At 42.2% G+C, this 24,093-nt stretch overlaps 1 long non-coding RNA gene across 2 annotated transcripts in view; it reads right to left on the reverse strand.

Annotated features, from left to right (window-relative positions):
• LOC111095629 overlaps positions 1 to 24,093 on the reverse strand; it is a 122,583-nt gene that overhangs the window by 51,029 nt on the left and 47,461 nt on the right. For both annotated transcript variants that reach the window (XR_005358557.1, XR_005358558.1), the window contains exon 4: positions 9,409 to 9,584. This is a non-coding gene — a long non-coding RNA (uncharacterized LOC111095629). The remainder of the gene's footprint in view (positions 1 to 9,408; positions 9,585 to 24,093) is intronic.

Below are 24,093 nucleotides of genomic sequence, written 5' to 3' on the forward strand. Positions count from 1 at the left end.
CAAACTGAATGCTAAACCAGCTGCTTCTTCAAGATTCCCAAAGAAAGAAATTCCATAACCTCCTCCTGTGAGGGAATCCTCCCTTTCTAATGTTTATATAATTGGAGAGGGCTATTAGAGATTTTTATAAACCAGCTCATTCTACAGATGAGGAAATTGAAGCCTGAGAAGTTTAAGCAACTTGCCTAAAGTCATCCAGATAGTTAGTGGCAGCGCTGGGGCTGGCTCCCAGTTCTCCTGACACCTGGATCCATATTCTTCCTGCAAAGGCTGCATTTATTGCTTCTGTCTATAGGCCCTTTCCTCCCGTGATTCCAAACACAAGGCAGAGCATTCCAAGCCCTCCATAGTCTGGCTGTCATCTGCCTCATGGGGCACCCAACACATAGCATCCCTCTTCCCCACATGGGCTCTGGGAAAGCTGTGAAATAGCTACATGGGTACAAACATGGCCAGAACACCACCTTTACTACTGATAAAGGCTAAACTGGAGAATATAGCCTAGTATGAGAACCAGTGGGCCCACCAACTGACCCCCCACCTCCCATTAGACAGACTCTCACATGCAACCCCATCCATGTGGACTGGAGCACAAGGGAGCGGATTTCCATGTGGTAGACATTTTTTTATCCCAAGAGGATGAAGGAGTACAGGGATAAGCAGAACATGCCCAAGTATTCTTCTGCAATGCACCAATCAGGGAAGTCATTGCACCTCCCTAAAGCTAGACAGCAGTCGGGAGTGTGGGTAGTCCCCTTTTGTAGAAACCAAGAGTGAGGAAAAGACTTCCTTTTCTAGTTCCACCTCTTTCCAACTGCCCTTACTTTCCTCCCTACTCTGGTTCTAAAAATGACTTGTAAGCTTTTGACCCCTCTTCCGACTTTACAGAAGGTAATATGTGAGCTGAGTCTTGAAAGATGGAAGGGCACTGGACGCTAGGGAACCTAGAGAATAGGCAATCTGTCTAAAAGGAGAAATGTGTTTGACAGATTGCCTAAAAAAAAAAAAAAAAAACTGAGAGTGGGGACATCCTGAGCTTATGAGATCTGACACTGCATAGGCATTTAGGGACCTGACTGATGGTCAATGTCAGAATGGGGTAGAATGGGACCTGAGACTTGTTTTTATTGTTGCCCACCACCCCATAGCCAGGTTGTATAGGAAGAAGACATGAAGATCCACCTGCCCCTAAATGTTGGAGGCAATATTTAGCATTACATTCCATACATGGCTCATGGCCAAAGTGGCTTCAGGCCCTTTTGTAACCATCCTTAATAATTCTTCCCATTCTTAAAAATCCCCTTCATTTTTTTTCACCTTCTTGCTTCCCTCCTCATTGCCTTTTCTGTCAAATGACACCCAATAAAAAGGAATGAGTGCAAAGAATGTTAACTGAACTTAACTCTATGCTCTTTATATGCATCATTTCATTTAATCTACATTTATAATAATGTAGGCACCATAAACCTATGTAGTAATAGTTGAGTCTCAGAAGGGTTAAGAAACTACCCCAAAATCACACAGCTAGTAAGTGACAAAGCTGTGACTTCACAAGCTTGGAATCAAGAACTCATGCTCTTTTCAGCAGGTAACTTCATACACTATTTTGAAAAGAGCTAATAACTGTTGGCACTTTATGCTTTTACACCAGATGGCTTCACCTCAGGTATTTTGAAAAACTGAAAAACAATCATAAAGACCCATGATCACTTTTTCCTTGCAAAGCCATCCTTCTGCTGAGAACAGGGAAAACTCTTCTTCCCTGTGGCAGAGAAGTTAGCTTCTCTCCATCAAACTTTACCTATGGTTAGACCATGATGAAGTGACAAGAGAGAAGACAGACATGGGCCTATACAGTGTCAAGAAGCTGTGAGGTACATATGGATATGCTTCATTTGATTATTTTGGACCATTATCACCTCCAAAGCCAATGCATAGATGGCCTTCCTGTTTCCACAGGCTCCCTCTTACTGGCCTTTGATGACTTCTTTGCTGCAGTGTCCTTTCTTCTTCCCTAGAATTTGGCCTAATTTCCCCTGGATCAAGAGGCATTGTTTATCATAAGCCTGAAGACCCTGTGACTATCCCTAATACTTACACAGGTTAGGCCTCAAAGACATTTCTCTGGTGCCTGCCTTTTATCCTGCTATAGACACGTCTGTAAAAGAACATGTGTTATTAGAAACTGCTTGCTCAGTGTTCTCTGTCTCGGACTTTCAAAGCACTCACTGTAATACTCTGCATTCCACTCTGGGTATCACAGAGTGAGTTCAGAGGACAGTGATCCTGATAAGGGAAATTCAGGAGGTCAAGCCTATGAGGCTAGCTCAAGGACTAAAGGGAGAAAGTCAAGACAGAGAGTTAAGTTCCCAATTTGAGGCCCTTATTTTTCTGAAGACATATGTATGGAAATTAAAATGTAAAAGGAGAACATCAAAAGGAAAGGCTATATTCTAAATTAAGAGACATTTCTGTGCAAGAGACATTTAAAACAGAATGGTAAAGTAACCCACAGCTAGAAGGAAAATTCTGGAGTTTAGCTTCTGTGGAATAATAGGAAATTAAAATAGATAAATTATATTAAATGGTTTTGAGTACACCACATTGGTCACAATGAAAGAGAGAATTTGTAAATTGGAAGGCAGTTCTGAAGAATTCACTCAGAACATAGCTCGGAAAGACAAAGAGATAAACATGAAAGAGCTACAAGAGACTGGGAGGTAGACTGATAGGTTCCAACATAGTGTCTATCATTTCAGTGCAAGAGAAAGGGTGGTTGGGGGAGAAGCAATAGTGGAACTTTATGGCTAAGAATTTTTAAGAACTGAAGAAGGTCATGAATCCTCTGAAAGCACATACTGTATACAGGACAGCATTTAAAAAAAATAAACAAAACTAAAGCAGATACTTCATGATGAAGGTGAAGAATGCCAAAGATAAGAAGAAAATCTTAAGCTGAAGGGGATAGGGACCTGTCTTCAGATATCTGAAAAGCTGTGTCTCTGAAGAAGAGTTAGTTGCAATATCTCTGAGCCCCTCAGAGGGTGACCCAGAACCTCTGGGGCGGATTTTAAATGACTTTAAGGAGGAACTTCCTAATAACAAGGACTTCCCAGAATGCCTGGTTTGGCTTAAATAAGGAAGTGAGTTCTGTCACTAGAAATTTTCCTTCCTACATAAAGTCTCCCATTCTCAAGGGCACTGGAAGAAAGGTAGGCAGACATGGGAGGTACTGGATGGCTGGGGCCCAGGTGGTAGGATCAGGGCTATTTAAGTGGCTTAAACACTGGAAAATGGAGCCTGAAGATGCAGGCAATTGGAGAGAAAAGAGCAGTGTCCAAAGGAGAAATGTGATTTCACCTCTGTAATGGTTCATTTGGGTCTATCCTCTTGCTTGTCATTTTCTTTTTTTTTTTTTAATTTTTATTTATTTATGATAGTCACACAGAGAGAGAGAGAGGCAGAGACATAGGCAGAGGGAGAAGCAGGCTCCATGCACCGAGATCCCGATGTGGGATTCGATCCCGGGTCTCCAGGATCGCACCCTGGGCCAAAGGCAGGCGCTAAACCACTGCGCCACCCAGGGATCCCTTGCTTGTCATTTTCTATATGAATTACATACCTTTCCTTAATTTCTACTCCACAACCTCCCCTAGAGTCAGGCAATTTGCTTTCATTAACCTGTTTCTTCTCCCACTTGGATCTTAGAGCAGAGCTACTTGCCATCTTGAGATTCTCTATCCTTATCACTTTTTCCAGAGGAGATTAGACAGCCAACAGAAAACTTACCAGCAATTTCCATTTATGAAGGTGTCACTGAAAGATGCTATTTCTGAGTCCTTTCCCTGAATTCCCTGAGGCAGAAGACAGAGTGACTGCTCTAAAATCACAACTCAGACAGTAGACTGGTTTTACAAGGTTCTGTTATATATACTAACCTCAATTGATTAAAAAAAAAAAAAAAAAAAAAAAAAAGGTAAAGCAGTCATTATCATTACCAGGAAATCAAGAATCAAAACGGATATATAAGGCATCAAAAACCAACACTCACCAACAAATCAAGTGCCCGGGTCTCCAGATCAAGAGATGGTTAATCACCCTGAATGGCTAAAGCCATCTGGTATAAGAGCAAATCAAGAAGAGATGGTTCTAATGTTCCAAGTTGCTTCTAGGAGGGAGATTTTGTCTACTGGGCAATGTATCTCACTTGTCTGGCCCCACATTACTCTGAGTGGGCTCTGTATGTCCCTAACCCTCCCCAGCTGACACTCAAAAGAGATATTCCCATAGAACCATGGTTATGGTAGTTGAGAGAATTAGTAATAGGACCCAGCACTAATCCCTGGTAGAAAGAAGGCAGTCAGTAGATGTGTATCGCACTGAATTAGAATTATAGCTCAGACTTGTTATGGGCTGAATCAACCACCTGCGGGTTGGCCAGGAAAACCAACCCACATTTTTCTATCCCCAATGCTCACTCTGCTCTAGCTACTCTGGCCTTCTTGCTCCTTGAACATACCAAGTTCACTCGTGAGTCTGAACTTTCCTCCTCCACCTCTCTCACTCCTTCAGATCTCTCAAATAAAGCCTTCCTGAATTATAATCCCAGGCCCATCCTGGCACTCCTCCTTCCCCCTCCTTATATTATTCCTTTCCATGGCATTTAGGACCACCCAACATATCACATACTTTACTTGTTTAACTGCAGCAGATCTGTCTCCTTTGCCCAGAGTACACATTCCTTGAAGCCGAGAGGTTTTATATGCTTTGTTCCCTGCAGCATCCCCAGCAGGTTGAATAGTATTGCTGTATAGGATGCTCAAGATGTATTTGCTGAATGAATGAATGAATGAATGAACCAGTTCATTTACAATACTGTTTCTATGGACTTCCAGATTCAAACAACAGATTTTCAAGCTGACTTTTGAAATGTAAGTCAGTCCATAAATATGAACCTTCTGGAAATGTTTTGCATACTAATAACTGAAATACAGAAATAATTTTTAATAAGCCTACTCTCCCCTCAGGTCAGGCTGTGTACCATCTTGGGACAGATACAAGGAAAAAGACTTATTGAGGCCCCCTGAGTCAGCTTGACGCTGTGTGGGGACAGAGTGGGATAGAGCTTTGCTGAGTGAGCTGTGGCAGGAGGCCTAGAGCTATAAAAGAGAGAAAGATATCCAGAAGAAGAACACCAACCCATGAGCCTGGAAACGGAGACCCTATTTGGAGTCTTGGGCTGTGCTGGGCAGTGTGGGCCAGAGAGTCTCTCAAGGAAGATCCTAAGAAATCAACAAAATGGGGAGGGGGACAAATGGAGAGGGGCCCAAGGGGCACACAGGAGAATAGGGAGTGTATGTTATGACAAGAGTACCAAGGAGGAAGACAGTGGGGTCTCTGGGGTTTTCAGAAAAGGCTCATTGGAGGAGGTGGTCCAGCTACTGACCTTGAAAGGAGGGTGGGTCCACAGCCTCAAGAGAGAAGGGGACAAGGAGGGCTGGCTCCCACCTGGGCCAGAAGAACTGGTGCTGCAGACACAGGGCCAGGGTGCTACAAACACCAAGTTCTGTGCTAGCAAATCTAAAAATACCTACCCTCTATTTTTTTCTTTCCCTCCTGGTCCCTTTTCTTCTTCCCACCCTCCTTTCTATTTTCTTCCTTCTCTGATTATCCTTTCTGGCAAGGCTTCAACTCATTTGCTCATCCCACCAGGGAATCTCTTACCCGAGGGGTAGGTCAAAATCTTGCTGGACTCCCTGCTGTTCAGGTACAGGTTGGCAGCAGCTCCAAAGGCTCCCCATCCCCCTCGACTCAGTTCTTTCAAATGCCAATTAACAGGTGTCAGCAATGCTGGCCTGGACTAAGAGACCCATGTCTGCATAACAACCCAACTATTTTGGCTCTCCAGCCTGCGAGCATAAATATGGTGGTGTTTGAGCCCTTGGGGCCTGTGGAGTTTACAAGTATGCTGTCAAGATCTCTTCACTGGGCTAGCGCTTGAAGTGCTGCCAAAAAGCCAGGGGACTCCTGTGCTTTTATGTGTTCCCAAGCGCAGGCCGCCCTGGCTCCAGGAGGAGCCCTCTGGGGACCGCGTGTCGGTGTGAATCTCAAACAGCAAGCTGACATTCCGGTTGGGAGTGTGACAGTGCATGCTTGGGTGATGATGCCAGGGCGGCAGGTGACACGGGTCCACTGCAGAGGGGGAGAGGAGCCGGAGTGGCTTCCAGTTACATGTCCTCAGAGCTCTGAAGGATGGCACCAGGGTCGGGGGAACAGTTACAAAACGAGGTTACAAAATCCGGATGTCCTGATCAAATTGAGACCACTGAGATGGGGGCATTGGGAGCACAGGCTACACTGGTGTTCCCCAAGAGCATCTGACTTGGGCTAATCTAGGATTAAAACATTGCCAGCCAGAGAAACAGACCACTGTCAACCAGTGAAAATGCATATGTACCATCTCTCAGAGAGACAAAGAGGAGGCATCCATATGATGTGCCCTAGATGCCTCCCTGAGGAATCCTCTTTCAGGACCATCTTCTCCACACACACACCCCACATACCCGCCCTCCACCAGGCCTCATGCCTGCCACTGAGGTTCTAACTCATGGTAAACATCTGAAAACAGAGTGGCTGCCAGGGAGGAGAAAAGAGAGGCGAGGGTGGAATGGGATGGGGTGGGGCATGGCGACAGGAAGAGCTCAAAAGATTCTCAGGTTGGGCGCCTACCAAGGTTGGCTTGTCCCCAGGGCAGTTTGGCCCTGGCCCTGCGGGCAGGAGGAAGCAGGTGTAAACACGCTTCTGCCACTGGGGGCAGCACGCCCCCCTGCCTTTATCACCACACCTCAGGCTTTGCTCTGGGTTCAGATCTGAGTTTGTGGGACCTTTTATAAACTTGGTTCCCTCCAACAGAACTGTGTCACAGGGCTTGAACAAACCCTGCCATATCTGCTTTGTGGAGGGGAAAAGCTACAGAAAGAGGCCTGATGGGGGAGCTACTGAGATCTCCCCCTCAGGATCAGCCTGATTATGCTTTTGTGATCACTGTTCTAGAAACTCCAGGGAGGAAGGCTTTCTTGATTTCCCTGGCTCTTTCGCCACTCATCGCAGAAGCCTCATACATTATAGATTTTACATTCATGGGGACCAATGCCCAGAGAGAGAGGCAGATCAAGATCACCCAAGACCACCTACTTCCCCTTGGTGCCTAATTATCCTCCTGCTACAGGATTTTTTGTTTCACCTTGTACATATCCCGTTAACATATTGAGATGATAAAGCACAGTATGCATCCTTGGGAATATTTCCTCTTCCCCGAGGTAGACTATGAACTCTTTGTAAGTGGGGATGGCCTTTATTCCTTCACTCTCTGGTCCTAAATTAACTTACAGCTTCTGTGCAATGCTTACTCCAGGTGCTCCTGGCTCCTGACAGCTTGAGGAGAAAACAGAGTCTGCACAGCCTGAAAATGTGTGGATGAGCCTAACAAGAATCCTAAAGACTACGTAGAGTCCTGCCCCTCAACTGTTAGGATTTGGAGTAGTCATCTGCCTCTAAGCAAAAGCCAGATGCCCGCAGAGGTGAAAGAGGAAGCTTTCAAAAGGATGAGGTGAGTTCTCCTGAAAAGAAATCTTACTAGATGAAGACAGAAAACAAATAATTTCTCCCAACGTGAGAAAATAATTTATTTCTCTACTATATGGTGGCCAGAAGTCACTGAGCCATAAAATCTAAAGGCCATGTATGTTTGAGAAGGTTGTCAATGGGTTCATTTTTATTTTACAGTGAGTGTATGGCCCCAAGATGCCCAAAGAGGAGTGTCAGAGCCTCAAATCTTTGCCCTTTTTGGGGAAGGCCACTCTGGGCAGACATTTCGCTGATCATAATCACTTTTATATGTAACTGGACCTTAATTCATTTGGTAGTTTGAGCTACGGAAGGGCGGCACAGATTAGAGAGCTATGTCTGTAACTGACGAAATCTGCGCCTGGCATGCATTTGTGGGGAAATTAAAAATAAAATGAGGCTCATCTGAAAAATGCCTGGACTGGAATTAGCCGTCTCCTGACCGGTCACGCATGGAACTTGTCGGAGATGACCAGGACAGAAAAGTGAGACCAGGGCACAGATCGGGCCGTGCTGCCCGCCAGGCTCTTGGGAGCCTGTCATAATTTATAATGGATTATCTTAGGAAATAGATGAGGATGGCTTGTGTTCAGGAGCCAGGAAGGACTACTTTGGTTTAAAAGAAAAAAAAAAAGCGCGAAACATGTCTCAGAAATGCATGACCCATTGTTATTTATTCCACAAGATATTTGATGCCTTGACTTGGTTTGAATTAACTCATCAAATCCTGTGCTATGAACATGACATCTTTGAAGGGAGTTAATAGAGCCAGGCCAGGTAAATGGCACTTATTTCTAGCACTGGTGTTGGAGCTCCTGTTTGTACTCTTTGCCATAAGGTAGCTTTCCTAAATGCACTGGAGTTTCAGTTTATATTTTGAGTTTCAAAAACTGGGGCTTACACACACACACACACACACAAGGTATATTCCCTCTGTGACTTCTCTTTCCCTCTGCAGGGCCCCTGAGGCCCATTTCATGTGATTTCATCAAATGTAATTCCTCTGGACCAACTACATTTGGTTGCATAGAGAAGAGAAGAGGCAGGAGCATTTGCTGACTTTTCTCTGGGCAATATGACAGGGAATTACATAAGTTCTGTTTACCCATCACAAAGACCCTCGAACGTATTATCAGTCTGCTGATTTTATTGATATGGCCACTGAGACATGGAGAGGTTACTAGATGGCCAAAGTCTACCACCCAGTAAGTGGCCCAGCTGAACTCTGAACCCAGAGCTCAGGGTACCAGCGTGGGTCTGTACACCCAGTCAAGGTGAGGTCAGAATCCTGCTGTAACTGGGCAGGATCTGCAACATCAGCAGAATTTCGATGGCAGCAGTCAGCTCCACCTCAATCCTTAGCTCACCTAACCTGGCCCTCAAATCCAGGCTTCTTTTTCTGGAACAATTATGAAAAAATGCACTTCAAACATGGAAAGGTAATAGCAGGGATCCCTGCGTGGCGCAGCGGTTTAGCGCCTGCCTTTGGCCCAGGGCGCGATCCTGGAGACCCGGGATCGAATCCCACGTCGGGCTCCCGGTGCATGGAGCCTGCTTCGTCCCTCTGCCTGTGTCTCTGCCTCTCTCTCTCTCGCTCTCTCTGTGACTATCATAAATAAATAAAAAAAAATTAAAAAAAAAAAAAAAAAAAAAAAGGAAAGGTAATAGCAATTAAACAACTCACTTTCCACTGTCAGCTCGGTTTCTCTGTCTCAGTAGAAAGCCTAATGGGATGTTTTATGAGGATGACAGAGACAGACACGGAAAGTGAGGCTTGCTCACCGGGGCTCCCTGGAAAGCTTGGGTCATTCGCGGCGGCTGGAATTGTTCTTCAATGACAGCCAGCTCTTCAGTGCACTGGAATAAAGCTGCAAACCCGGGAGCGCATCTGCATTTCAGCCACTCTATCCGGGAACATAGCAGCTAGTTTTCCATTCAGAGGAGTGGCATTTCAGCCTCTGTAGAAAGAAAGACCAAGAGATTGTTTTGTCCAATATGTATCCAAATGTGTAGTACCTCAGAGATGAGGTATGAATCTTTACACTTACATGTTGGGGGAGGCTTCAGGGTGGAAAGGCAGGATTGATAAGAAGCCAGGACACAGGGGCACCTGGGTGGCTCAGTGGTTGAACATCTACCTTTGCCTCGGGTCATGACCCCGGGGTCCTGGGACGGAGTCCCACATCCGGCTCCCTGCATGGAGCCTGCTTCTCCCTCTGCCTGTGTCTCTGTCTCTCTCTGTGCCTCTCAAGAATGAATAAATAAAATCTTAAAAAAAAAAAAAAAAAAAAAAGGAAGCCTGGATGCAAAGTATAGTCACAACTCTCCTTTGTGACCCAGTATGTCACACAGCAATGGAGGGGGGGAAGGGATGGATAAAGAGAGAGAGACAAAAAAGAGAGAGAGAGAGACAGAGAGCAAAAGAGAGAGAACTCACTGGGGATAAGTTTCAAGCATTCCTCCATGACACCTTGTGTTTTCTACGGAGTAAAGGTAACAGAAGGTCATTCGCTGCTGAGAGATTTCAGAAATGTGTCCCTGCCTAACTTTATTCCTATCTAACAGATGCATGAATTCTGCAACTGGGTGGAGGGAAAAAGGAATGACGCTGAACAGGCACCTACTCTGTGCCACGCACTGTGCAAGTCTCATCCTCCAATCTTCTTAATCCTCAATGATGTCTCCTCTGAGATGTCAGTCTCTTTTTAGAGATGAAGAAATTGAAACTAAGACAGGTTAGGTTCCTTGCCAAGCATTACATAACCAGTAAGCAGCCTAAGATTCAAGTCCATGTGTGTCGGGCTCCCAAATTGAAATTTGTCCCCTGTTAAAATGTGACTGTCTCTGGAAAAGGTGGCATGTGGGACGTTATCAGTCATTTACACCATAGACTAATGAACTGACTCTACCCTTGCTTGAGAAAAAGTTTTACTTAAAAAGCCTAAACGTCCTAGATTCCACAAAGGGAAAGAAAGTACAGAAGAGAGGATGGTGATGACAAAGACGTAGATCAGTCACTTCCCAATTGTGCCCAGCCCTAAATTCCCTGGCAGCTTAACAAGCAGGTGGAAGGCAGGAGGGAAGATGTGACACATAAGGTCTTTCTTAGACTCTCATTTCCAGAAAGACAGATAGTGCAGAATGGAAATGCTGCTAAGGTTCCAAGAGCAAGCAGTGATGTTGAGAAGGGAGAGAGGGACTTACTGGTAATTGTGTGTAGCACAAGTCAAGGCCCAAAGGCAGCTGGCCCTACCCAGGCCACAGCCTGGCATGGTCTGCAGGGCCTCCAGGCTGACTGGGTCTGGGAATGATACCTCCTGGTCCCCTTAGAAACAGGGGACCAGCCTGCTCAGCACCACACTCGTGGCCCTGGGAGGTGGCACCATGGCTTAGAGTGGAGCATTGGAACTGGCTTTTTTACCTCCAACCTGTGTGGCCTCTAGCATGTTACCTGCCCTCCTGTCTCCTCATTTGTAAAATGAGAATCATAAGGCCTACCTCACGGGGTCATTGTGAGAATGATGGGCAGGTGGCACTTAGTAAATGGCAACTAATGCTACACATAATCTGCAGTCAGGTTACATGGGGGAATTGTGATCCAAAGGCCGTGGGGCCAAGTTGACTTAACCATCGATGTCACTTCAAGTCACCACCCAGTGTGAACCGAAGCGCAATGGGAAGAGCTGTCAGCTTCAAACACCAAACTACCTTCTTTATCTAAAGCCACAATGTCTGAAACTCCACATTCAGGATATATTCCTTTGGCACCTGCCCCAAACATCCTTTGACTGTTCCTTTGATGGGCAACACATTAAGTCTACCGATTAATTAGAGCGTCCAATGGCAGCTACCCACTGGAATTGTCTGGGTATAAAATAAGTGCTCATGCCAGGCCTCCCTCTCTGACCCCCTCCCCCCACCACCCAATTACACCTCTGGGAGTGGCCCAGGCATTTAAAAAAAGAATACTTGTCAAGTGTTTCTACGTTGCCAAATGTGTAGCCAAGGTTGAGGACCCCTGCTTTAAACTATTTCACTATGAAGAATATAAGCTCTAGCAGTCCAAGGAATACAGCAGTGTCCTCAGAGCTTACCACTGCACTTGGCACAAAAACAGTTAGCCTACAAGGTCATTGCTGTTGTTATTGAATGAAAATAAAGATGTTGATAGCTCTAAATGGACTGCAATGAGAGCCAGAGGCAAGGCAAGGGACAAAGCGCTGAAAGGCACACAAAGAAGAAATAGTCTCTGGGTTATTATAGAAGAGCAAGTCACACTTCTAAGGGAATTGTGCTGCTTGTTACTTGTAGCAGCAAAAGACAGACATCCTATAAGGAGGGGAAGATACTTACAGTAGGACTGGGAGAAAAAAAAGAAATGCTTCTCCAAGTTTCTAAAGTAACATAATGCAAAAAGATATATTTTTCAATTAAGTATTTCTACAAGTCCTGTTGGCAGTTGGAAATCATAGAAAACCACATGTTCTGGAATCAGAGGGCTCTGGCTTCAAATCTCATGCCTCCCACTTATTAACTGCATGACCTCCTAGATGGAGGTCGGGGGGGTTTTTTTCCTGTATTTTTTAAAAGCCTCTCTGATCCTCAGTTTCTAGATCTATAAAAGCATGAGTAATATTATAGCTCTCCCAGGGAGGATAAAGGATGCTGGGTGAACCGTGCTGGCACGCAGTAGGTGACTGATCCATGTAAATTCCCTCTCTCTGCTCTCTCCTTTCCTCCATTCCATCCTAGCAAACCAGGTGATGTATGACTCTGGAGAGAACACCTTTTCAAAAGGAGAAATCAGATTAATGCTTGCTACTTTCTTCTTCTTTTTTTTTTTAAGTAGGCTCCATGCCCAATGTGGGGCTTGAACTCACAACCCCAAGATCAAGAGGCTCCAAGACATGGCTCTAGGGTATAAGTCTATCTGGAGGACACAAGGAAGTCTACACCTCCCAGCAAATGAGGAGTGAATGTACAAATGAATTATTTATATATATGTGTTTTGCCTCCAAGGTTTGAAGCTCTTTAAAAGTAAGGTTTGTGCTTTCTTCTATTTTTTGTATTGCCCCATCATACTTAGCATAAGCCTAGCACACAGTAAGTTTTTGATAACTATTTCTTGATGCCAGCCCACTTAACTTTTTTCTATTTTTCATATTTATTTCCATCTTCCAATTCAACATCACCATGACTCTCAGAGACAAAACAATCCTGTCTTTCAGTTGCAAACTTCAGAAAGAAAATGCTTGAGATGGTGGCCAGGGTGGATTCTAAGATCAAACACTAAAATCTGAATACTGACATTTGTAAACCCGTTGTGGCAGGCTGAATAATGGTCCCCTCAAAGACATTCACATCCTAATTCCTAGAATCTGTGAATAAATACATCACCGTACATTTGCAGATGTAATTCAGTTAAGGATGTTGAGATGGGGAGATTATTAGATTTTGGGGGGTAGATCCAATGTAATCATAAAGGTCCCTTAATTATGGAAGAGGGAGAGAGAATAGCTAGTGTCAGAGTGATGTGGTGTGAGAGTAACTCAACCAGTCATTGCTGACTTTAAAGATGGAAGGAGCCATGAACCAAGAAATACAGACATCCTCTAGAAGCTAGGAAAGGCAAAGAAAAAGATTCTTCCCTGGCATCTCTAGAAGGAATACAGCCTGCTAACGTCCTTATTTAAACCCACTGAAACCCATTTCAGACTTCTGACCTCCAGAAACATAAGGTAATCAATTTGTGTTGTTTTAAACCACTTAAGTTTTTGGTAACCTGTTACAGAAGCAATAGGAAACCATTATACCAACCGTATGTTAATTTTCTTTCTGGAAACTTTTCTGATTGTACTGAACTATCAAGTCCAGTTGAGAAGAATGTTTAATAAGCCAAGGATCTTTTGAACACACCACTTACTTTTCTGAACCACATTAATTTCCTCTTTGTCTATGTATTAATACCTAATGATCTATAGATAAAAAATCACCAGTAGGTGACATTTCTAACACAGAGTATACCAACATAAAAGTGTTCAAGTTAGAAGTTGCAACTTATTTTTTTCTATTAGTTTTATTCTTTAAATTTGCAATTCAGTGTTTTGTGCAATGCGATAGTCAAACAATTAACTCATTGTACAATATGGGTCACTACCAATAACAGAATGGATGCTGGCCAGTATTCTCTACCAGGGCACACCAGATAAAAGTCAGCCCTGATATTGAATGGCCTAAAAATTACAGATATCTCCTTTTGCATATGTATATGGATAAGGTCTAAAGAATTCATTTTGCTATTTTATAACACCTCCCACTTCCCAATCCTCAATTAGAATCCATCATATATAGCATGGTCGTGCATAAATCCCGGTGACAACTTCTACTCATAGTTAAAATAGCTGGGGGAAGTGAATTCCAGAACTCTGGACCTGCCACCAAGAACCTTTGAAGTACAAAATAAAGATCTAAGTATTTTTGGCAGAATTGCACACGTAATCTGGATAAGATAATTTAACCCAAAGGAATAAGGTAAGACTTTTCCGAAGACTCATTAGTGAGAAGCAAAGATAAACAGGTTCATCCATCAATCATAGCTTAATAGTCCCATATCTTCACTTATAAACCACCCTCACAAAAGTCTCATCACACTCCTCGAACACCTCTCTCCCCATTGTAGTGGCAAGAGAAGCTGAATACCTGAAACAGGCATTGCTGGTTTCTTGGCCTCTTGGCCACCATCCCTCCTTTCCTTCCCTTTTTTTTTTTTAAATTTTATTTATTTATTCATGAGAGACAAAGAGAGAGAGAGGCAGAGACACAGGCAGAGGGAGAAGCAGGCTCCACGCAGGGAGCCCGAAGCGGGACTCCATCTCAGGACTCCAGGATCATACCCTGGGCTGAAGGCAGACACCCAACTGCCAAGCCACTCAGGCATCTCCCTTCCTTTCTTTTAGTTCAGGTCTTCCCCCTTTCCTTGACTCAGAGAGCAAATCTTGATTAATCTTAACTAATTACAGTAATTTCATCTCCTTTGCCAGTGATTGGTTTAGAAAGAAGCATGGATCCAATCTTGACCAATGTTACATAAGAACTTGCTTAGAGGATTCTGAGATTTCCTTTCAGATAAAAACAAATAACATGGGAAAGGCAGCCTATCTTCTGCTGATGTCCTATAGATGTCGTATAGAACTTATAAAAGTCTAGATTATTTATTCTGTAGATGTTGACTACTGTAAAGTTGTCAATCTCATAAATTTAGGCTTTACTGATTTCTTATTTTCAATAAGACAATGACTTAATTGAATTTTACCTTTGCTTCAAAAGAATCTTACAAAACTGGCAGCCTGGGTGGCTCAGCAGTTTAGTGCCGCCTTCAGCCCAGGGCATGATCCTGGAGACCCAGGATCGAGTCCCACATCAGGCTCCCTGCATGGAGCCTGCTTCTCCCTCTGCCTGTGTCTCTGCCTCTCTCATGAATAAATAAATAAAATTTTTTTTAAAAAAAGAATCTTACAAAACCAATTCGCAGTGTAAATAACATTTTAGAAAGCATAAAGAGGTCCTAAATAAAATGATGAGTAAATGGATGGATCTATGACATTATAATTTGTTCATTCATTTATCTAATCAAGAATTAATAAGGACCCTTCAGCAGTGATTATAAAACCCCATCTTTGAGGAATAAGAGATTCAATAAGACCAAGTTGTATCAAAATAATCTTTTTTTTAAACAAAATATACTTTCTCCTACAATGGTAGATGATGACACTAATAATAGCACATACTAATTTTACCAAAGCATTCAAAAAATCTTCTAGGTGACACTTCTTTAAATATAAATTTTTGTACAAAATATTCTAGAATTCAGTCATTAATTAAAAGTAATGACTATTAAGGCTGACATCTTAATAAGTCAAAATTCGTGAGATACAAACTTACTTTCCAATGACTACACAACGTCCTATTCTGTGTGACAAACTTTGAAAGTTCCTCTTTTAAGTATACAGTGCTATTGATTATTCCTTGCTTTGAAATAATTGGACAATGGAACACTGAGTGATTCATATTTCTTAAGGGATTAGAAGGGGACAAAGGAGATAAACATTCAGCTGATCAGTTTCAGACAAATCATTAGATTTGCCCATATGTCACAGTGGTTCCCCTTCTTTTCCCAGAAATGCTCATGGTATTAATTTTGAATAGCTGAACTTTGGGAAGCCTGTACATCATAAGTGTAAGTGGATGCACAATAGAGTAATCATCACATGAGGACAGCCTATTACAGATTGGCACTCCTTCTGAAAAAATCAAACAGAAGGAAAGAGAGTCATGGTGGTGGGTTCATCTCTTGGAAATCCTTTCCGATTGGCAACTAGTTGGTGTTAAAAGTCTGGGCTCCACCAACTGTCACTGGTTGGTCAGCAGCAATTTCTCTCACTGCTTTTCCCATGACGCAAGCAAACAGACACTACTTTTGTTCTAGTTCACCCCCACGCCTGAAAGGCACAAATGCCTTCTTGATGGATTGGCTCCTGGAATTGTGCAGCCCCCACAGCTGATTTCCTTTCTGGCAAGCTGCCTCCTGGTAAACATCGATGGGATGAGCAAGAGGATGTGTGGGTACAGAGCAGTGATACAGGGCTTTGACTATGATTATGCTTTTGGTCATCATCATTTCCAAATTGCATATTATGAACATAGATTGTATTGGGGATGTTGAGGATGGAGGGAAAGGCTTGTGCATTTCTATTCAGGGAATAGTTATCAGAGTTTATCATCTCCAAACTTCTATTGCTTTAGACTTGGAGGAAGAAAGGATGCACAGCAGAGTCTTCCTATGCTAGAAAATAGTAAGAGATTCACTTCAGGTTCAGCTTCATCATTACCCTCTCCCGCTTGGCTATCTTTTACAGACCTTATACCCACATTGGAAGATAGGCATGTTTCTTTATTTTAGGGTGATTCTCCCAGACGCAGATTCTGAAGATTTGTTTTATAAGGGGGTAGAGGAGTTGGATGGTGGACAGGGTGAGGGAAAAGCCAAGTACCACAGTGATTTTAGGGAAAGTTTCACAAAGGGTATTTTGAGTCTGATCTTCCAGGAGAACTCTGGAGTGTGGATTAAACCCCCAAGACTCCCCAGTTGAGGCCATAGGTCTGGACTTTCACTCTCTTCTGCCAGTCAGTCATTGGCTAAGGGTCCCACAGGGAGATATAATCCCTCAGGTGCTCTGGCTTCCAGGATGCAGACAAATGAAGGGGCAGTCTTCTGAGAGAGTCACAAGTGTGAACCTATACACAAAACACTCAGAAGCCTGAGAAGAGAACACCAAAATGGTAAAATGGATCAGAGGGATCTGAGTAGAGCAGTGCAGGTCCCCTACTCTCCTGGTCAGAGATGCTATATTCTTTAGCTAAAGTTTGTTCCAAAGATGTCAATGCCTGTCTCAGGAAACTATCAGAATCTGGTTTTTGTGACAGTCGTAACAGAACCCAAATTCAATATAATCAGTACACATACAAATCATAAGTTACAGTCTGTACTTTAAACTGATCTGGTCAAAGGAATCCTGAAAAACCATTAGACTTACTGGTATTTGGTTTTGCTCCTTTCTCTGCGGCCCTGGTCCACCAACACCAATTCCCTCCATTTGCTTTAGCTTCACTAATCTTTTACATTCATAAACACACTCTCCTTCAAAAAGGCTTCCCTGGTAGCACCACTGCTTGAACTCCTACCATTTAATGAACATTCAGAATCTGCCCCAGGTTATTAATTTTGTATATGCACCCACCCACCCCACCCCCACATATATACACACACACACAAAAAAATTTATTAATTTCACAAACAAACTGCAAGATCCCTGGCAAAGCTCAGTAACCACTTCTGCTCAAGGAGAGCCTTAACCTTTGTCCCACTTGCCTCAGGCAATTTTTATGAAGACATAAAGATATTTGGGGTAAATAAAAAAAAAGTGTAAAAGAACTAAATAGTATAAGGTGACATGTTTATCAACTAGTCCATAGAAATATCATTCACCCATTTGAACTTGCTTCTTCTCTCTCCAAAGGAAAAATATGGATTGGTGAACATTTTTGGAATTTGTTTTATAATTTTTTTTTTTTTCCCAATACAAAGATTTGTTTATATGCATTTTGGGAAAAAAAAATCCAGTTGTTCATTAAACTGCTGTACAGTTTTATATATTTTCTCATTCCTTCGTTCCAACTCAAAATATGGAAATGTATTTCTGTGGAACGAGGAGGGGCATGTGCTCAGTTTATTTAGTAAGGAGTGGTGAAAATTTATGCCAAATATTTCCCTTCTAGGTCAAAAAAGTATGTTCTCTTGTAAATAACTGAATGTAAAAGATCCATCAGATGGCCAGCAAGTAGCTGAAAGTGCTTCCTAAGTCAGCCCTTACTCTGGGAATCAGAAAAAGGAAGAAGACTTGAAGCTCAGATAGATCTGAGAGCTCTGACAACTTGGAAAATCACAAGTAAAGCTGCTGTCGAAGAAGGTAAACAAGGTCCTTTGCAATTTATTCACACCTAATTCTTCAGCTCTTCATTCACTCACTCTCTCAACATCCATCAGGCAACTAGTGTATGCAAAATTTGGGGCTGGGTGCTGAGCAGAACATTATTAGGCTTTTTACTGAAAGTCTGAATCATTTGTGGACCTGGGCTATTACTGAAATCACAGAGCAGTAAAGCGCATTATATCAAGAGAACACAAAACTGAACAAAGCCACCTTTTAAAGTCCCCCTTTTAATATCAGGTTGACCCGCTCTTCCTATTTTGCCCATCTGCTAACCTTTAGAAATATTTTTCTTATTGCTGATAAGGTCAGCTGGTGATCACCCTGTCTCCCCTCTGTAGTACATAAAGAGTATCTTTGTTTTCCTCAGCATGAACTGAGAGGCAAGTCCAGGGAACAGTGAAACACCCAGGATGGAAATGAGGTGTCTTTGTGACAGTAAACTCTTTCTTTGGCCCCCATTATTGAGATCAACATGACTTAGTCACCGGTGGATGAAACCAATGATTGTTTTACTCTGCCTACCCAGAGTCACTCACTGAGTCAGTGGGTAAACTGGGATCAGAACCCAGCCTTGTCTTACCGAGGCTGAGCGGTTCTACTATATTTATCTAGGGTCTCATGATTCTTAGTGCTTTTGCGCTGCCCTCTAATTTGCACTGTGCCTGCTATAATATCTAAACGGGAAGTTGCCAGCTAAAATGGTCATTATCCGAGAAATCTATTTAAACATGTTTATAAGGTCAAATGAAGTGGGTGGTGGATAAGCTAGACAGAAAACAACACAAGCTTTGGCTCAGCATAGCCCGTGAAGCTAAAGCAAAAAGAGAGTAATGTTTAATGTCAAGCCAGCACATGGTAGGAAAAGGCAATCTAAGCAAAATTATATCTAAATGTAGGAATGAGCAATCAAAATATTCCACCAACCAACTGATTTCTATTTAAGAAGCAGAACAATGGTTTGACTTATCTTTATTTAATGGATCAAGACCTTGAGGCAGCATGTCAATAGGGTCTCAAATCTAAACTTTGGAAAGGATCTTTATAGATATAGTGCATTCCAACAAGAGTGAAGAGTTGAGATAATTAAGAAAAATGTCCAGAATCAACCAAAATTCATCTTTGATGGACTTAACAATAGGTACTAGTGAGTACTATAGGACCACAGCGAAATTAGGAAATTGGGGGAAAATCTAATCTCTCTGGGAGCCCAACCTAGACTTCCTACACATTCAAGACTTTGAAAAACACCTTTCAGTTCCAAAAAACCTACATGTCAGTTTAGAGCCAACCACCACATTACATGAGCCTCCAGGCTCTGCTTAACTGTCTTTGAACATCAAAGAGAAAGAAGGAAAAGGGTATGTCCTCTCCCTGTTTTCTAAGAAATAGGGATACGAGTTGGAAGGCTTTGAGTAGCAAAAGAGAAAGGTAGCATCTAAAATGTTCCCTACATGTTCTGCATGAACGTGAATGCTAGTCAGAGACTCAGCAATTAAATAGATTCTATGCAACTGAAAGATCCCATATGGTTGCTACTGGAAAACGTGACAAGACATGGGCATCAAGTAATTAGGTCATAGAGGAGAGTTAATATTTCTTTTTCACTATGAATGAAATTAATTTAATAAACTCCTATCCATACAAAATTCACTTATAAATATTATTTCTTCCTGGAGTTTGATGTGGCATGGTTTGGGCTAGAACTGCATAACATTTGTTCTAGATTCCTTCTACTCTATCATAAAATTTAAGCTCTTTTTTGTCCCTTTCTTTCTGGTCCTAACTCTCATTTCTAATGATTCTAGAAATGACTTAATCAGGTCATTGCTATAAGAAAGAAAAGGAGAGAGAGAGAAAGGTAGGGGAATATTGGAAAAGAAGCTGGGGAAAGGAGGGTCAAGCAGAAAGAAAGGAGAGATTGGAGAATGATCAGGGAGTGGGACATGGGCAGATGAAAGTAGCTTTGATATAGTGAAGCAATGATCTCCTTAGAAGCAGCTGATCAATTTTGCAGCCATTAGCATGTGTTGCTACTGAGCACCTGAAATGCACCTGGTCTGAATTCCAATGTGCTGTAAGTACAAAACACACACCAGATTTTGAAGAATTTTGTACAAAGAAAAAAGAAAGATTGCAAAGTATTAATATTTTCATATTGATTGCCTTTTAAAATTATAATATTTCAGATGTACTGTTGACCCTTCAACAACACAGATTTGAAATATAATGCACATTTGTTTTGGTAAATACAGTATACGAATGTAAACATATTTTCCCTTCCTCGTGATCTTTTTTCTCTTCCTTATGATATTCTTTTTTTTTCCTTATGATATATTTTTTTTAATTTTTATTTATTTATGATAGTCACACAGAGAGAGAGAGAGAGGCAGAGGTGCACACAGGCAGAGGGAGAAGCAGGCTCCATGCACCGGGAGCCCGACGTGGGATTCGATCCCGGGTCTGCAGGATCGCGCCCTGGGCCAAAGGCAGGCGCCAAACTGCTGCGCCACCCAGGGATCCCGCCTTATGATATTCTTAATACCATTTTATTTTCTCCAGCTTCCCTAATTGTAAGAACACAGTATATAATACATAGAACATACAAAACGTGTGTGAATCAACTGTTTATGTTACTGGTAAGGCTTCCAGTCTGAAGTAGGCTATTAGCAGTTAAGTTTTGTGGGAAGTCAAAATTATTTATTTACTTATGTATTTATTTATGTATTTATTTATGTATTTATTTATTTATTTATTTATTTTTTGGAAGTCAAAATTTATATGTGGATTTCTGACTGTATGGGGGAGTAGGTAAGTGCTCCTAACACCCATGTTGTTCAAAGGTTAACTGTATAGCATTAAATATGTTATTAAAATTAATTTCATCTGTCTTTTAATTTTTTAATGTGACCACTAGAAAAAGTAAAATTACATATGTGGCTCAAGTTATGTTTCTTCTTATTTTTTTAAAGATTTTATTTATTAATTCATGAGAGGCAGAGACATAGAGGGAGAAGCAAGCTCCCTCCCTGCAAGGAGCCTGATGTGGGACTCAATCCTGTGACTCCAGGATCACACCCTGAGCTGAAAGGCAGACGCTCAACTGCTGAGCCACCCAAGCGGCCAACAAGTTATGTTTCTATTACACTTCAGGAGAAGTGGTTGAATGGCTTCTATTCCCTCCACCATCTCTACCACAACAATCCCCAAACTCTCAGTCTGAAATTCAAGTCCTGACACAATTATAAACCCTTTAACAGCAATGTCAATGCCTGGAGTTTCTTTGGGGAGGCAGGTGATGTATCTGTCTAGCAGCTTCTCGTCCTTGGGAGGCAGGTCCATGGCCAACACACAGGAGCCATCAGATAAGGCTGTCCTCAGACCTGCCCTGTGCAATTGCTGAGTGCAGCTCCAGGCTCTCAGGGGCCTGTGGGACTCCAGACTCCCCACTTCAGCCCCAGGGGCCCCTGGCTTTGTCTTCCTCACAGTCTCCTTGTCACAGTATTTTCTCCCCCAGCCACCTTTCCAAGGATTTATCATTTTCTCAAACATAGGTACTTTCAGCATAATTTTGGGTAAACCAAAAAAAGGATAAAAATCTTTTATGACTCATAGACCACAATACATCAAAGGACTAGAGCATGTTTAGGGTGCTACAGAAACTTTTTTGGCGATTTGGGAGCAAAGATTAGAATGACAAAAGGCTCCAGGTGGAAAGAAAAAGGAGAGTGCAAGGGGAAGGAAGTAGAACTGGAAGAAGGCAGGCAATTGTCAATGGCTTAGATTCATCTGGTGTGTCTTTGTAAAGTCACTACAGGCCACAGACAGTGGGGGACTGTCTATGGTGGAGCTTCTAGCACACATGCACAGTCTACCTATTTTCAGGATTGCTTGGAGCTATAGCAGAGCCCAGGTCCATTTCAAATGTGAATATGAATACAAATGCTGGAGTGGAAACTCTATACCACTACAGGAGATGTGGCACAAATCAGATGCTCCACACAGGATGGGCCAGTGGCACCATGTTGTTCTGGATGAACTATTCATCAGCCAGGAAGCTTATCCTTTGCACGGAGCACTTTCCACTCATGGCACTTCCCGTACTGAAGCAGTAGAGGCTTTATGTGAAAAAAAAACCCACGTCCTTGTCCCAAAGCACGGCCAACTCAACCAAGAGCTCAAAGGATCCAACAGTTTATGCTGTAGCTTAATATAAGCATTTACACGGCATAACAAGTAATTCTGTATCTGATCTACCCCTCGGCAAATCTGATGGGGAAAAAAAAATCACATGTTTTCATGGTCATCCCTGAAAGTTTGGGGGATTAATAGTAATCTCCTTTCTTCTGTCTTTTCTTTTGTCACCCTTTACGTATCAGTTGGGATTGGGTTAAATCTGGTGATTGCCAGGCAGACATTAGCATAGAGGCCAGAGAGATCTCTGAGCGAGCTTTTCACTACTCACCCCAATTTGGAAGGTTCCTGTGACTTTAGATTAATAGATGCCTGCTGGGTTGTCAGCAAGCCTTGTTTAGGCCAGGGACCTGAGAACTCATCCTTTTTGGAAGTTCCCAAAGGACAGCATTAGGTTTCCTTCCTTCCTTAAAATTTGGGTCCTGATGTACAGAAACAATTCAGGATTTTGGTGTAGTGTGGCCGAGACTGTCCACCTATTATCCCTTCCTATCTTACCAAACTAACCCTAATTTTATTTCAGGAAACAATGTGACCAGCTGAAAGACTATTTCTCAGCCTCCCTTGTAATTAGGAGTGGCCTCTGAGACATAAGGGCATTTGTCAGGTGAGACTTAAAGGGAAACTCCTTAAAAGAGTAGTAGACGGCTGGTATATGCCCTTTTGTCCCCTGCTCCCATCTCCCTTTTTCTTTCTTCTTGTCTAAACCCTAGAAGTGGTGGCTGGAGCCTTAGCAGCCATCTGAGACGATGAAGTGACCCCAAGGATGGAAGGTAAGATCTAAGGATGATTAAAAAGAAGAATAAAAGGAACCTGGAACACTGATGGTCTTATAAGCATTCATAACAGTCTGCATTACAGACCTACTTCTTTTATAAAAAAAGAAAAATAAATCTGTTTCTTAAGCCACTGTCACTTGTGTTTTCTGTTGTAAGCTATCCAACTTGATTCTAACTGATACATGTAGAAAGAATTCTAGGTCAATTATCCAGAAATTAATTTCTGTAAAAGCCATTCATTAATTAATTTGCTAAATTATGTTTGCTTAAAACTTGTTTCTAATAATTACTTAAGAGATGTATGCCAATTTGTATTTTTATGAAGCCTTTTAAAGTTCACTGAATGGGGGGGTAATTTCTCCTTGTTTCTGCTAACTTTGAACATATAATGAATTTCAAGGATTTTATAAAAAATAAAGGTCTTTTCCCAAAAATTGTTCAATTTTATATCTACAATCTTTCACAGAGAAGTAATAGTTTAGAAGTAAAAGTTAACCAGTTGTGTGGGAATTGGGAAATTGTGACTAGGAATACCTTTACATATGTGTCCTCCATGCACAAATACCCAGCAGCCCTGTGTGCACTCATACACACATAGGCACCCGGGCCCACATGCAAACTTCACGTTCACATTCATACAGACTTGGTTTGTCCCTCCGACAAAAGAAAGTTTCCACTTCATCTATGAGAATCAAATTACATTTAAGGGAACGTCATCCCATTCATATATGAAATATTCAGCTTTGGAGAAGTCCTCAGAATTATCTGAAATATGAAATACTCATGAAATTGACATTCAGTAGAATGCACTGACAAATGCGTACATGAATGAGAAAAGACAGTGAGCTGTGTTCAAAGGATGACTTCATCAGATTTGGTATGCCATTTATGTTTACTCATAATAAGCATTTGGACATTTTCTTTTTGCTAATTTGATGGTTCAACCT

The sequence above is a fragment of the Canis lupus genome, chromosome 4 (assembly GCF_011100685.1).
Source record: "Canis lupus familiaris isolate Mischka breed German Shepherd chromosome 4, alternate assembly UU_Cfam_GSD_1.0, whole genome shotgun sequence".
NCBI lineage: Eukaryota > Metazoa > Chordata > Mammalia > Carnivora > Canidae > Canis > Canis lupus.